This window comes from Marmota flaviventris, chromosome 16 (genome assembly GCF_047511675.1).
Source record: "Marmota flaviventris isolate mMarFla1 chromosome 16, mMarFla1.hap1, whole genome shotgun sequence".
Taxonomy (NCBI): domain Eukaryota; kingdom Metazoa; phylum Chordata; class Mammalia; order Rodentia; family Sciuridae; genus Marmota; species Marmota flaviventris.
In genome coordinates this window covers 59,420,161-59,432,373 of record NC_092513.1, presented here as the reverse complement: position 1 = coordinate 59,432,373, position 12,213 = coordinate 59,420,161, and the positions used below count along the sequence as shown (strand labels likewise).

Below are 12,213 nucleotides of genomic sequence, written 5' to 3'. Positions count from 1 at the left end.
ACCAGGTGCCTGGCCAGGGGAGTGCAGTGGGAACCGCTGGGCTGCTTGGGTTGCTGCTGGGGCAGGTGGGCCAGGTCCATGAGCCCCCATCCCACACAGGCCCCTGGTGGTGCCCCAAGTTCCTCTCCTTTCTGAGGGACCAGAGACTGGGCTTCCTTGGGCAAGAGAGGGGTGTCTGCAGCTGGGCACTGTATCTGGTGGGGAAAGTGCAGACACCCCCCTCTTGCCCCCCAAACACACAGCTTATTCTGAAGACACTGATCCTACCATCCCACTGATGGGGGAAGAGGCACAGAGAGGTGAAGTGACTTATCCCAGCACACAGAGCAGAAGCCTGAATTAGAACCTGTACACAGCTGTCTCCACCAGGGCCAGGAGCTCCAGGCAAAGGCCTTCAGGCGCTTTTCTGAGGAGGCAGGAGAACAACCCCCTGGGGGAGTGTGCTAGGGATCTAAGGGGAAGACTGGCTCCCCTGCAGCCTGAGCTGGCCTTGAGGCCCTGCAGGTTTGGATCCAGGAGGCCCATGGCTCTAGTGAGATGTTGAGGAAGGGGCCAAGGGGCCCAGATTGACCCTCTCAAGCAGCCCAGTGTCTGGGGGTGGGGTAGACTAAAGCTGGCCTTGGGCAGATCATACAGGCCACTCCAGCTCTGGCTGGAGTTCCTGAGGTCATAGAAGAGCCCTGAGGGGTTCTAGGTGAAACCTAGAAGCCAGCCAATCCACTGCTGGAAGTCACTCCCTCCCAGTTCCTAGGCAGGTTGGGGGACTGGGAAGAAGCACAGAGGCCAGCAGGTGAACTGGAAAGTCTATTTGGATCTGACTTGAATTTATAAGAGTTGCAATAATATTCTTAGCCCCTAAAACCACTTAGCTCATGGTGGCCTATAAGGCTCTGTAGCAAAGAGCTTAGACCCCTGAGTGCTGCTCCCACAGCCCCAGGGGAGTGGTCTGCCCTACAGTTCCCACCTGTTTCCTGCTAGCTAGAAAGCCAACACCTGTGGCCTCTGTGAGCCTTGCTTCTCCAAACAGCCTTCCTCACTGTTGGTCACCATGTTTCAGGCCTGAGCCAACCCTTAGATTCCTCCCCTCCTGGAGTCTTTTCAGTCCCAGGGAAGGTGAGACAATAATCATTCCCACCTGATGTCTGAGTTGTGCCCAGTTTATTAGAGAGAAGCCATCAGATCCCAGCCAGGTATTCTCAGCTTCAACCCTGTGCTTCCAATTTCCCTGACCCATGGTCCTGATGGAGGTCTGTCCAAATCTGGAAGAAGTTAGAAAGGCAACTGGTGGGGCCACCTGCAAGCTTTCCCGTCTGGGCTTCCATGGGAGTGCCAGGGAGTACAGTGTGTTTGTGTGTGTGTGTGTGTGTGTGCGTGTGTGTGTGTGTGTGTGTGTGTGTGTGTGTGAAGTTTGTGTGGGGTGTGATGGGCAGCTGGCCAGGGCTGTGCCTCCTGGGGACCCTGATAGCCTGGGGCACTCTGGCAGGGGTTTTGGGCACCAGCTCAGGCCCACCCCAGCAGGTGGGTGGACTGAGATGACAGTTTTCCCACCCAGGGGGAGACAGACAGGAATCTGGACACTGATAGTGTCTTTTGCAACTAGTTGCTCCCTGATCATGTCCCCTGGAACCCCTATACCTCCCCACCTGGCTCTGCCCCATCTGCTGCCAACTTAGGTGCCTTCTCTACTTAAGGGACAAGCAAGTGTTTCCCATCCTCAATGGGAAGTGGTCTCAAAGCTTGGGTGAGAATGCCACCCTTTCCCTAGCTCTCCATGTGTGCAATGCCTGCCCAAGCCTATGGCAGTCATGTGTCCCCTGGAGAGCTTTTCTCAGGTCTGCTTGAGGAAGTGACATAAAATTTTAGGGGGAGAGCTCTGGGTGCTTTCACTATGGCCCTGTTCTCTTCACACCCTTGAGAGGATTCCAATGGGGGACCTGGATATGGGGCTGACCCATGCTCAGGTGCTCAGTGGGCAGGTGCAACCCTCTGCCTACCATCTTGTTCCTGGGCCCAGACTGGGACTAGACTCCTGCTCATCCATTCTTCACTTACTGGGAATTTCCTGCATGTCCAAGAGACTTCATATGTATTTGTACATATAATGCCCACCAAAACTGCTGGGGAAAACAGGTTCTAAGTGAGAGATGGTGGTCAGTTTTCTCAGAAGCTGCTGTAAACCCACCCCAAGGGGGTCCTCAACACTCAATGCACACTGGCTTGAGTGAGGGGCCTGGCATCTGGGCTGCATCTAGTCCAATACCTCCCTCCTGGTGAGGCTGCCATCAGGCTTTGCTAGCCCATCTACAGTCCTCACAACAGGACTGTGTTGTGACACCTGGGACCAGAACTACTGTGCTGCCTCACAGGTGAGGAAAAGAGGGCCAGGCTGCATGGGATGGAGCTAGTTGTGAAGAGCTACCAGAGGCCGTATCATTTCTGTGGAACCCAGGCCAGGGTCCCTCGAAGGTAAAGTGGACCATGAGAAGAAGCTGGAATAACCCTGCTGGGAGGCAAGCCTTGGGTCAGTTATTTCCAGAGAGTTCCTACCAATCCAGGAGTCTATCTCACTCTCCTCCCCTTTCAGAGACCTCTCCTGTATTTCTGGCCAATTCAGAGCCACAACACTGCAGCAGAAAGAGGCTGGCCACTGAAAGCAGCCACCTGTGAGTGGCCTGAGCTTCTCTGGTGCTCACCTCTCCTGCCTTGGTGCAGATGGCCTGAAGTGACAGAGTTCTGCAAAAGTGTTCAAGAGCGGATGTCAGCCTGAAGGAGACAGAGCTCAGTAAGATGTGATGGGCGATTCTGAGCCAGACTCTGGACACACCCTTCCTGCCCAACAGTCTGGGAAGCCCTCACACCTCAGGCCCAGCTTTCCAGATATTAGGAACAGCAGCCACTGGTGTGTGCATGACAAAGATGCCAAGAACCTCAGTGTTGAGGCTCTGAAACAGAGGAAGAGGGTCCTAGGGTCCTCTCCACATGAGCAGCTCTGCCTGGCTTTTCTGAAGACTTCACTCACTGTGGCTGGTGGGGCACTAGTTAAAAATGAACCCTCAAACCACTGCTCTGTGACCCCAATTGAGCTGACAAATGGTGAGAAGTATAGGAGCATGTGCTGGACCCCACCTGTTGCAAGGGCTCTGGGATCTGGAACCTGCAGCAGCATTAGGTTAGGTTCATGGCTGTCTCCAGGCTCATCTTGTGGCCCACAGAGATGTAAAAAGGCTTGGTGCTATGGCTGTGTCTCTTCAGGGCCTATAGCATGAAAATAGGTCAGGGAGGTATGGGACACATGCCCTTGGGTCCAGGCCAGCCACAGGGGCTAAAGGCTCTGATGAAGTCCTGGGTGGCAGCAGGGAACTCTTGGACTCCTAGCCCTTAGGCTCCCTCCCAGTGCCTGTCCCCAGGAACAGTGGGCAAGTGCTGACAGCAGAGCGTCTGAGGTGCATGTGTGCGAGTGCATGCACTGCCTCTGACCTGGCAGAGTAGGGTGAAGGTCCAGGACAGTCACCATTCCCAAGACAGTCCGAGAGTCTCCTGAGAGAGGGAATGCATCTCCTCCAGTCCACAGAAGCTGAATCTAGAAAATGGGGAGAAAACTTTCAAAAAACATATTTTCTTGGTGAAGGGCTGATGTGAGCCTCTTCCTCTTAAAAACCCAGTCACTAGCCAGGAAAGAAAAGGGCTCTATCTTGGATGGATGCTGTACCTAAGCAAAGCCATCTGCTAAGATAGCCCTGAGTGTGCCTAAGGCCCCCATCTGACCTCACAACAGGGGCTTTGAGATGGGCAGCAGCTCACCAGGGAACACAGCACTGGTAAGTAGAGGAGTGGGCTAGGACACACAGGACCACTGGGCAATAGGCTGTGGCCAGGAATGAGCTTCTACCTTCCTTCTGCTTCCTCTCCTACTAGGAAATTGGGCATGTGTGGGTCACCTCCATACTTTCCTTTGGAGGGGAGATGGTGGGCCCAGAGTGGGTCACATTGGCCTGGGTAGAGTCTGGACCTCCACACCCTCTACTGATGTTTACAGAGTGAGTGCACCACATAGGTGCCTGAGCTGGAGGAAAGGACAGATGGGGTCTCTGCTCTTGGAATTTGCTGCCCAATGGAAGAGCCAAAGTGTTAATGTCACCTCCCCAGTTCAGACTGCAGGGCCAGAGGAGGGAGATGCAGGGGTGAGAAAGGGCATGAATGCAGTCACAGGCAGGAGCAGCAATCCAAAGCACAGGCAGCCCCATGAGCAGGGTCTGGAGGCTGAGCTACGTGAGCACTCCAGGGGGACAGGCAGCTGGGATGGCATGGGGGTGACTGGAGAACATAACCTACAGTAAACTACAGAGGTGGAGGTGGAAGAGATAATCACAACAGGGGAAGGAGTCCAGGAGCCCCAGGGGTTGCAAGCTAAAGGCTTCGATGTACCACCCAGGGCCTCATGGAGGGAGGCACCCAGAGAATACCAGGTGTGCTTTACTCCAGGCTGGATCCAGGGACACAGGAGTATGCAGGAGGTAGCTGACCCATCCTTCCCATCCCCAGGGCCATTCCAGGCACATGCTGGCTGAACCCAGGCTGTCCAGGCCTCTTTACCTTCCTTTTGTGCAGGTATTTTTCTCCAGCCCATCTACATGCAGGAGTTTCTTGGCCACTTCAATGCAGAGCAGCTCTATGAGGACGCCAAAGTAATAGGTCACCCCAAAGGTTGGCAGTGGGCAGAGGAGGGTGAACTGGGGCAGAGGAGGGTGAACTGGGGCAGTGGGGTTGGCCAACAGTAAGCTATGCAGCCTGCAGATGGGCACAGGATGAGGGATGAACAGAATCTCACCATCTGCAGAGGAGCAGAGCACTCAGAGACCAGACTCCAAGACCCTCTCTGTCCTGACTTCATTGGTGAGGATGGTGCAGAGGATGCCTTCTGCCTTTACAGGTCCAGTAGTAGCCCAATTAGCATGCTCACAACACTTCACCCTGTTCTTCCTTTCATTTTATGGCAATTTCCCTCTTCCTCTCCCCTTTGCTGCTGCCCTCAGTCCTATGCATTTGTTTCCATGGCCTGGGTGCCCAGGCCCAGGAGCAGCCTGCTGGTCCCAGCACTAGCATCCAGGTCAACATGAGTTTACCCTTTGGCTTTGGGGCCATGGGGTCCAAGGGTAGTGGCCAGGATGACCATCAACCTCAGCACCCTCCTGGGACAAGGTCCCGGCATCCACAGGAAATGGCACTCCTGTCTGATTATGGACAGAGGCCTGACTGTCCAGCTCAGGGATGTTGGTGAGGGTGGGGCTCCCTGAGCTTAGGCCCTGTGACTTTTCACAGTGGCCAGGTTGCACTGGACCATGGTCCTGGAGATGGGCCAGTGTAGGGCTGCTGTGGAGAAGAGAGGGTAAGCAGTAAAGGTGGCATAAAAGGGGGGCTCTTCTCTGGGTGGGGGATCTGTCCTGTGTCTCATGGCCTTATGGTGAAAACGAGTCCAGAAAGGAGCCATCAAAGCCCTGCTGGCAGCAGATGCTCTTGCCGTGGGGTTGGAAGTGCCCTCTCTGGTCCTTCTCAGCACCCACCCTGACCTCTTTTGGGAACATGATTACCTTGGTGGTGGAGCACCAAATTTCCATCCATAAGGAGGACCTACAGAGCCACAGGGGAGTCAGTCAGCTAAGCTGATCTTCACTCCTCAGTATGGGGTGTCCTTGGGGCAGCAGGAAGAGGAACTGCCACAGGGGTTCAGCTTTTTAGAAAATTCTCTTCTTTTCTGGCTATGGGTGTTGGTGACTCCCAGGGGCTTCCCCCTTTGACTATGCAGAAGCAGAGGGGCCACTTTTCTGCCCTGAGATGAGGCACCTGCCTGGGGCATGAGGCCTGGCTCCTTCTCTGTAGCCATTGCACCAAATCCACCAGGAAGGGCAACTCTTGAAAGGCCATGAGGCTACCCATTCAGCTCTCTTCATACACCACCTGCCACCAGGCATGCAGGCCAGCAGGTGCCTAAGGCCACCTGCTTCCTGCCTCCATTTTCTCTGCCCTGTTGCTCACTGCCAACAACCAACCTCCCATCTCTGCCCCACCCACGGCTTCCTTCTCTGCCTCACCCATAGGTGGGTCATGCAAGGCAAAAGATTTGAAGGAAGTGACAAGATAACCTTCCCCAAAAATGGTGTTGGGGATTGAGTATGATCTCAGTTCAAAGGTGCCCACCTGGGACCTGGTGTGTGTGAGGATCCCCAACCCCTTTTCTTAGGAGCTCTTCTAAAGGTGGCGGTTAGCCTCACCCCTGCTTGCCCCTTCCCTCCTGGACTTCTTGTAAGTCAACACTGACTCCTCCACCACTTGCACAGGCCACCGGAGGCTCAAAGACAAGGCACAGGAAGGCACTAGCATGAAGGCAACATCATGTGGACACTGAGAGAGATGGGGAAAGCCGGGTCTCCTGGAGGCTGTGACAGTGAGGTAACCACACTGGCTTTATGAAGAGACCTCTAATCATTTATAAAGGTGGGCATGCCCTCAGAGCTAGGAAATCTGAGAGAATAGGGGTTTCCAGGGACAGAGCACTTAGAGACACTGAGGGAGGAAGGGAGTGCATATTGGTGTGGAGCCACAAGAACAGCAGACGAATTGACTCGGAAGAGTTTGCACATGTTGCTAGGAGGTGTAGATGTGGAGGACAGAGAGTCCAGATGGCCCGGGCTTTCTGGAATAACTGGGAACAACCCAGAGAGCTTTTAAAGTTCAGCTCCTTTTCTTAGGACTTCTCTGGCAAAGAGACTGTTTCAAACCCAAAAGACCCTGCCCCACAGTGGAAGAGGGTGGCTGGTTATAACTGTAGAGCATATAGGTCAACCTCTGCTCTAGAGCATATAGGTCAACCTCTGCCTAGAGCACATGAGGGTGGGGCTCTTAACTCTGTCTTTTCATTAGTCTCAATGGCTGGAGCTACTTTGCAGCCTGGTCTGTTTCATTCCCCACAGTGACATCTGTAATAGGCTTCTCTTATGTCATGGGCATGGGAAATGAGAGGGGCTTTCCTTTCTTGCTCTCTGTTTTTTGGAGCTTATGTGGAGAAATTCTAAGCAGTCACCATCATCCTATGGGGACCCAGGATGCCCCTTGTGTCCCTGTGGAAAATCATCTGTAGTCTTCGGCAGTCAGCCTGTTTGGGTTCACTAAGAATCAGTTTCTCTGGTCTACCATATGAGTGGACCCTCCCCACTTTGGGTCATTTGCAGCTAAGTTTCTTGCCAATTTACTGATGAAAAGGCTAAGAGACAAGTCAGTCTGCAGGCTAACAGAGAAGTCAGTTCTCTTAGGTGTTTTTTTTTCAGTTGCCAATCCAGCCTCCAGGGAGTGATATACCTTGCCAAATTCTCTCTTTAGATCAGGATCAAGCTTGTCACAGTTACAAAGGATTCATTTCTGTTTTCTGAAAAAATATTAGGATATCTATACAAACTGGCCATAATTTGATGTTGTAAAGCTGCTTGGAATGCCTGCCCATGCCTTGAACTCACCCATGCCTGGTTTTCCCTGACCAGATAACAACCCTCTCTGAAATTTAATGGTGTCTCATAAATCTTGGCTTTCCCTGGCCAGATAATGACCCTCTCTGAAGCTCTAATGGCCTTCCTTCATAAATTCTGATGTCAGGGCCAGTAAAAAATATGAACTAGCCTTTGTGTTATGCTTGTCATAATTTTGTTATCTGTAAGATCCTCGAACATCCTTCTGTGTAACTTTCTGGGCTATAAAGCTGGGCTTCTAGAAAGCTTAGCTGCTGTCCCTGGCTCCCATGATTGTTGGGAGAGGCAGGCCAGCCGGTTGAAATAATAAGCTTGCTTTACTTTGATTTTAATTGGTGTCAGTGGTCTTTTCTTGTGTCGTGGTCTAACAAGGGGACTCCTGTCCCAGAGCCAGTGATTCTGCATGATGCAGGGACCTTGTCCCAGGAGGGCTGAGGTTGATGGTCATCCTGGCCACTGCTCTTGGACCCTATGGGGCCAAAGCCAAAGGGTAAATTCATGCTGACCTGGATGCTAGTGGTGGGACCAGCAGGCTGCTCCTGGGCATGGGCACCCAGGCCATGGGAACATATGCATAGGCCTGAGGGCAACAGCAAAGTGGAGAGAGAAAGAAGGAAATTGCCATAAAATGAAAGGAAGAACAGGGTGACATAGTGTGACTGTGCTAATTAGGCTGCTGGGCCTGCCCCAACCTCACCCATGAAGTCAGGGCACAGAGGGTCTTGGAGTCTGGGCCCTGAGTGCTCTGCTGGTCTGCAGATGGTGAGACTTTGTTCAGCCCTCATCCTGGGCTCACCTCCAGGCTGCATGGCTTACTGCTGCCCAACCCCACTGCCCCAGTTCACCCTCCTCTGCCCACTGCCAAGCTTTGGGGTGGCCTGCTACATTGGTGTCCTCACAAAGCTGCCCTGCACTGGAGTGGCCAAGAAACTCCTGCAGGTAGACATGCTGGAGAAGAGCGCCCTGCACAAGGAGAAGGTAATGAGGCCTGGACAGCCTGGGCTCGGCCAGCAGCTGCCTGGAACGGTCCTGGGGGGAAGGACAGGTCAGCTACCTCCCAGACACTTCTGTGTCCCTGGATCCTGGCCTGGAGTAAAGCACATCTGGTGTTCTCTGGGTGCCTCTCTCCATGTAGCCCTGGGTGGTGCATCCCAGCCTGTGGCTTGCAACCCCTGGGGCCCCTGACTCCTCCCTGTGCTATGATTGCCTCTTTCATCTCCACCTCTGTGGTGCTGCTGAACTCATGTAGATTATTGTAGGTTATGTCCCCCAGTCACCCCCATGCCATCCCAGGTGTCAGGCTTTGGACCACTGCTCCTGCCTGTGACTGCATCCATACCCTTTCTCACCCCTGCATCTCCCTCCTCTGGCCCCACAGCATGCACTGGGGAGGTGACATTAACACTTTGGCTTTTCTATTGCACAGCACATTCTGAGAGCAAAGACCCCATCTGTCCTTTCCTCCGGCAGAGGCACCTGTGTGGAGCACTCACTCCATAAACATCTGTGAAGGACATGGGGGTCCAGACCCTTCCCAGGCCAATGTGACCCACACTGGGCCCATCCTCTCCCCTCCAGAGGAAAGTGTGGAGGTGACCCACACATGTCCAAGTTCCCAGTAGGGAGGAAGCAGAAGGAAGCTAGTAGCTGAGTCCTGGTCACAGCCTGCTGCCAGGGTGGTCCTGTGTGCCCTGGCCCACTCCTCTACTTACCAGTGCTGTGGTCCCAAGTGAGCTGCTGCCCATCTCAAAGCCCCTGTTGTCAGGTCAGATGGGGGCCTTGGGCACACTCAGGGCTGTCTGAGCAGATGGCTTTGCTTAGGTACATTATCATCCAGGATAGGTCCCTTCCCATTCCTGGCTTGTGACTGGGTTTTAAAGAGGAAGGGGCTTGCCTCAGCCCTTCACTAAGAAAATATGGTTTTTACAAGTTTTCTCCCCATTTTCCAGATTCAGCTCCTGCAGGCTGAGGGAGATGCATCTTCTGACAGGAGGTTCTGGAACTGTCCTGGGAATGATGACTGGCCTGGGTCTTCACTCTACTCTGCCAGGTCAGAGGCACTGCATGCACTTGCACGCATGCACCTCAGACCCTTTGATGCCAGCACTCGCTCACTCTGCCCAGGAACAGGCACTGGGAAGGAGCCTAAGGGCTGGGAGTCCAAGAACTCCCTGCTACCACCAAGGACCTCATCAGAGCCTCCCTGTGGCTGGTCTGGACCTCGGGGCATGTGTTCCTTCATCTCTGACCTCCTTTCCATTCTGTAGGCTCTGAAGAGCCATAGCCACAGCAACAAGCCTCTCTCTACATCTCCATGGGCCACAGGATGAACCTGGAGGCAGCTGTGTGCCTGATCCAATGCTGCTACAGGTTCTGGATCCCAGAGTCCTTGTGCCAGGCAGGGTCCAGCACATCTCCTCTACTTCTTACCATTTGTCAGATGAGCTGGAGTCACAGAGCAGTGGTTTAATGACAAGATGGCCCTGGGCTGAGGGTAAGTCCATGAGCCCCTTGCTGGGGAACCTGGTGTGGACATATTGGGCCCTGGAGGCAGGAGGGTAGACAGAAGGATGCAGAGTTCCTAGGATTCTACCTGAGATTTCCTGCCTGTGCCTCAGAAGCTACTTAGCCTAATATTCAGCTTCTCCCTTACTTGAGCCTCCTGCACCTGGGTACCAGGTTGTCTGGAGGATCATTTGATGTCAGCTCTAATGGCAGAGTGCTCCACCAGTCCCCAGTCAGGAGCAGCCCTCAGCTGGAGACCTTTGCAGAAACACTGGGGGCGAGTGCTGAGGAAGGCCCATGCTGGCATCAGGAACTCCAGGGTGTTGCTATGCCAGGTACCCAGCACCTAAACTGGTGCTCAGGTCAGGGGATCAGCACTTTGGTGAGCCAGTTGGCTCAGCTGTGTTAGAACTCAGCCTGCAGCTGAGCACATGATGCCCACAGCTCACCTTCACAGTCATGATGAGAGGACACCAGTCACATACTAGTATGTGTTTCACAGAAGCTATAAGGTGAAAATCCATGAGAAGCCATCCTCAGGAAGAGAGAAATCCTGGCTCAGGAACAGTATTTGCAAAAGCCCCAGGGCAGGTAGGAGTTTGATGTGCTCAGGCAGCTCAGCCAGAGCAGGGAGCTGTAAAACCAGGAGCCAGTTTGTGTCTTAAGCTTTCAGATTGCAGATCTCACTGCAGCAACTCAGAGCCTGTGTGCGGGGCTTCAGATCTGCCTTCTTCAGGCAGCAGCTCCCTGCGTGCTATGAGGACCTTGGGCCTTAGGGAGGAGCTGGGGGCATGGTCTGTACCCGAGGCCCTGCCTTCCTCAGCCCAGCCCTGGAGACTGCTGAGAGGTGGGGCAGAGGGCCCAGAAGCCTCCCTGCTGTCTGATGTTTCCTGCTTTCCTATAGCCTGTGCTGGGCTGATGGAGGTAGCCACCCAGCAGAGGGGCCACAGGCTACGCACACTTGAGTGGGTCTCAGTCCTGCTTTGGCCTGGTTGCAGGTGTGCAGAATGGCCTCCAGGTGGCAGCAGAAGCCTGCATACCACCAGGTCCAGGCTCCTGGGGCAGATGTGCCAAGAGGTGGTGGATGAGTGGGCTTGTGGGTGTCCACCAGCAAAAGCCTTGCTCTCTCCCCATCCAGGGTGTTGCTGGAGTCTTCAGCACATGGGATGCCAAACCTGAGTGTGTCGTCAGCCCTAAGAGGACTTTCCTCTTCCATTCTTTCCCAGTGGCATAATGAGAAAAAAAAAAAAAAAAAAAAAAAAAAAAACAAGGAGATTCTCTGAGGCCCTCAGCTCCAGAACTCTGGGCTGTGCTCTCCCAGACCTGCTGGGCAGGCCTCTGTCCTCTTCTCAGCTTACCACAGAGCAGCCTCCTGTTCTTGCAGGTCAGCCACATGAGATGGCCTTTGACCACCTAGAAATCAGCAGGGTCTTGTGCCTTGAGCTGAAGAAGAGCCCACCAAGTCCTGAACCCACGCTTCAGAGACAAGCCACCTGCTGGAATGGGTGAGGGTCCTACAGGCTTGACATTTTCTTCCTGGGCCCGCTGGCCTCTCAGCCCTCCTAGATAGTGTGAGAGAGGGTCTTGGAGTTGGGTCTCCCTCCCATTTCTCTGGTGGGCCCCTGGTCATAGATGCTGCTGCTCTGCCAGTGCCAGGTGCAAGTGCTCCTGCCACGCTGGACTGCTGCCTGCCAGACAGCCACCACCCACCCCAGCTACTTTCTCACTAACTGAAGCAGGAGCCATCTGGGGATTAGCTGCTCATGCCCATGAGTCACGAGACCCCAGAGGTCAGCTAAACCAATCTGAGCCAGGATCGGGGTGCTTCTTGAAGCCAGGGTCCCACTTGGGACTCTGCCCTGTTTCATATTCCTCCCCACCTGGGTTGTCCCAATCTCCACCTGCAACCCACAAGCCCTCTTTCACTGTGGTAAAAGGTAACCTTGCTGAACTTTCTAGAGATGGCAGGAGGCACAAGCAACACTAGTTGGAAGGTCAGACTAGCTCTGCTGGGAGTCCTTCGAAGAGAGTGAAGTCCCCAGTGAAGCCAGGCAGAGTTGCTCATGTGGGGAGGATCTTAGGACCCTCTTCCTTCATGTCAGGACCTTAACACTGAGATTCTTGGCATCCCTGTCACCCGCACACCAGTGGTGGTTGTTCCTAATATCTGGAAGTCTGGGCCTGAGGAGGA

The 12,213-nt window shown here is 54.0% G+C and overlaps 1 pseudogene; it reads right to left on the bottom strand.

The window, feature by feature from the left end:
• Positions 1 to 2,745: 2,745 nt before the first annotated feature.
• Positions 2,746 to 5,922, bottom strand: LOC139702152 (endonuclease V-like; annotated as a pseudogene).
• Positions 5,923 to 12,213: the final 6,291 nt, after the last annotated feature.